Source organism: Lemur catta, chromosome 3, assembly GCF_020740605.2.
Source record: "Lemur catta isolate mLemCat1 chromosome 3, mLemCat1.pri, whole genome shotgun sequence".
Lineage (NCBI taxonomy): Eukaryota > Metazoa > Chordata > Mammalia > Primates > Lemuridae > Lemur > Lemur catta.
This window is the reverse complement of record NC_059130.1, coordinates 35,246,533-35,250,528: the sequence shown is the minus strand read 5'-3', so window position 1 is coordinate 35,250,528 and position 3,996 is coordinate 35,246,533.

The window sequence follows — 3,996 nt, the reverse complement described above, 5'->3', positions numbered from 1 at the left end:
GGTCCCAGAAGCCGGAAATGGAGGAAGAGTCAGTCCTATAGGCAGAAGGAGGCGGGCCCAGAAGGGGTGGGGCCTAGAGTTGAGTTAAATTAGGTTTGTTGGAAAGGACTGAAGAATTAAGGCACGGTAAGCTTAATTATTGAGTGCCTACTATTCCCAATACTAACCGCTTTCATAACGTTACCTGAAACTAAAACTAGTCCTTTTTCCTGTTGAGGCACCTCACCTCACCACTGGGAACCCAGGAAAATAAAACTACGTCTATAATTCTCATAGAAGGGATCACAAGGGAAATACCCCGGTTACTGAAGGAGAGAGAGGGTTTACCACCACCTTCAGGCCCATGGTCACTAGTAGCCATAATTTTGGAAGCCCAGGCCCTTGTTCTCTTAGTCCACCTTGCCTGTGGCTGCCTCATCAACGAGGCAAACGTGGATCTATTACAATTTTTTATTTTTCATTTGTTCATTCGATTGTTCTATTCATTCAGAAAACATTTACTGAGTAACGCATGTAGCAAATAGGAATCTCAACATACAAACTAGTGTGTGTAATAAATGTAGCCTTCTTTTCAGTAGTTCAGCTCTTTCTATTTCAAGCTTCATTTTGATTGGATAGTAGAAACTTAGTCTCAGACAATTTGCCCCCATCCCCTTTTCCTCAGATTTTGTCCAAGTTCCCAGCTAGGTGGAGTGGCTTATGTAGTGCATAATGGAGAGACTGAGGATCCATCTGCTTTTCAGTATCATTGGTCATCATCTTGTCTGATTGCCACTGAAATGTGCCTTATTTCTGTATGCATGGCCCTTTCAACGTCTGTAATATGGAAAGCTGTGTGCACTCTCCTGCTATTTCTAACAAGTGTTTTCTCTAAGTCTGAAGTCCGCACCAATCTCTTGAGAGAATTTTCTTTTGGCATACAAAAATCAAGTAAAGACTCACAGGCTTTTGTGATTTTTCAGCCACATGGCTCCTTTAGGCAATAAGAACAGCCATCTATCTGCTTGTATAAAGGGAGAGCAAAGTGGGGAAACTGGGGGGTGGGAAGGGAAGTGGAGAACACAATTACTTTAGGTCCTGAATAGACGGAAGAGATAAAATAGAAATGAAATTTGATTTCAAGGAACTTGGAGTTGGTTGAATGACTTAGACATGTGTAATGTTATGATCCAAGCCATAAAGGTAAAAGTGTTCTAAAGGAGGGCAAGTAAGGTGCTAGGTATGCTCAGAGGAACTCTGAGCAACTCCTATTAGAAGAATGGGAGTAAAACAAAGCATTTTCTTTCTGTCTGGCATGTTGAAATAGAGTGTACTGTAATTGGTGAAGGTAAATGCTGAACTTTAAGAAGTTGGCTAGATCCTCCTTATAAAAATATCCATTGTTAGAATCCATATATAAGCCCTTTTCCTGAACACTAGAAATAAAAATTACCAGTCTGAAAAATATTTCTCAGTACAGTTTCATTTCTTTATGCTTTTCCAACTTCTTTCCTTATAGTATAATGCCTTCTCATTGCTTCCCTGGCTAATAAACAAGGTAAGAGTATTAAGTTATAGAACTGAGCCATGTTCAAAAGTAGTGCTGAATAATCTGAAACAGATATGCCTTAGAATATCTTTGACAGAAGGGGTGGCCCATATTTAAATTGCTGAGCTCTTGAAGATCCAAATCCTTCAAGCATGAAATTAATTACTCTCTGTGGTAACCAATCTCCAATATGGCCCCCCTTATCTCCTAGTACCTATGCCCTCCTATAGTCCCCTCTCACTTTGAGTAGGGATGACCTGTGTAGCCAAGAAGATAATGTAGAAGTGATGGTGTGTGACTTCCTACATCATAAAAGACATTGTAGCTTCCATCTTGATATCTCTTTGATCACTTACCTTGGAGGAAGTTACCTGTCTTGTCATGAAGACCCTCAAGTAGCCCAATGGAGATGTCTACATGGTGAGGAATTGAGGCCTCCTGCCAACAGCCATTTTAGTGAGCCACCTTGGAAGTAGATCTTCTAGACCTAGTCAAGCCTTCAGAATGACTGCAATCTTGATTGCAAACTCAGGAGAGACCCCTAGCTAGGACCATCCAGCTAAGCCACTTGTGAGTTCAGTCCCACAGAAATTATATGTGATAATAAATGTTTATTGTTGTTTTAAGTTGCTGTTTTGGAGTAATTTGTTATGTAGCAATAAATAACCATGCAATAGGAAGGAATAAATAATTAATGTCCACAAAACTTAACATTATCACAAAATTGCTTTGCAGTTGTATACATTTATGTTCTAATCAGCAATCAAAAAATATATGACTTACCATATCTTTACCAATATAAAGCATTGTTATTTTAAAATTTTCTTTTTAATTTTATAAGCAAGAATGATACTTTGATATGGTTTTAAATTTATGTTGTTATTAGTAGGATATACTTTTTTCATACTTCTAATGATTTAGTAACTTTTCAAGACTTTTAATACAAAATATTTATTTTTCATTTTCACTTCTGTAAATTTTCTTGCAGGATGACTAGTAGATTTCCTTTTTCTCTTTAGTTTCCCTCACTCCTGTTGTCTTTCTCCTTAGATTTTCTCCTTTCCACTTGGCTGCTATAGACCAGGGAATACCAGAGACTCACTTGGAATTGCAGTTTCTAAGTGGAAGAAATCTACTGCCCCTCCCTAATCCTCCCTTTCTTCTCTCTTGAGTAATATCTCTTTGCAATGGTTATGGTAAACATTGGCCACCTGAGGTTCCTTGAGGATTTTTATGATAGACTCCATTTTTTTCCTGGTGCTGAAAATGTCTATTTCAAGAGTCTTTGTTTTGACTTTCATTCAGGTGGATCAGTCACATTTCTCCTCTTTTCAATTCCCACATCAGTGTCAGCTGCAGCTTTGGAAAGAGTCTGAGCCAGGTCCTTTGGCGCTTTCCCTGTAAGTCTAGACACCAAGCCCTGGCTCAGAGTGAGACTAGATTTCATTTCCAGCTCTACCACTTACTGTGTAAGCCAATTAATGAAACTCTCTTGGCCCTAGTTTCCTTGGCTAATTTTAATATGGGATAAAATATTAGTTATAATTAGATAAAATAACAAAAGTAGCCTCATGAAAGACCTGCCTTACTGTGAGTTCTTAGTAAGATTTGCTCCTTTTGCCTATTTCTATAATTCTATGGTTGGACTTAGCCCATTAGAACAGAATAGAACCTGCTCATCATTACTCTTCCTTAGTAGCAAAGATATTACAGATGATTAATTGTGTTCCCTGCCACAACTTCTAACTATTTCTACCAGATGTTCTGTTCTCCTTGTGGTATCTGAGGGACCCAGATAATATTTCCTTTCCTGTCCAGGTTACTGCGCTTCATATGGAGAAGGATAACATGTGGTGTAGGAGATTCATCCTGCAGGCCCTTTTGGAATAGGATGGGCTGGCTATAACAGGGAATTCCATCATCTCCAGATGTTTGATTTTGAAATCTGAATGATCTGAAAGCTGCTGGTGACTCATGAGAGCTGAGAGGACTTTGGAGTATAGTGCATTGGTTCCCTCTCTTGTTACACTGGAGAAATTATAGTCTCTGAGGGCCTAGTGCCAAGTCACAAATACCTGCAGAAATATTCTCCCAAACTCAGAGTAAAACAGGGATAGGGAGTCTTTTTATTTTCTGGCTGAGAAGGGGTGGCTAAGAGGGACAATTGACTTACCTACTGGGTCTGATACTGGGTCTGATCCTAGGACCTCCCCTTGGACAAATGTCATAAGAGAACTAGGTAGGTCACTTGAAGCAGAAGCTGCAGCATCAGAGCCTAACGAGGGATGGAGTGACTTGGGAGAAAAAGACTAATCTGTGATCAAAAAGGAAACATTGTTTTGAGAAGAGAAGGAAGCTAAGTTTATAGAGCACTTATTGTGAAATATTACATCATGAGGGTCCCTTGATAAACAGCGGGACTTTATAAAAACTGTACAAAATTATTGTTCCCTGTCTATAACCCTATA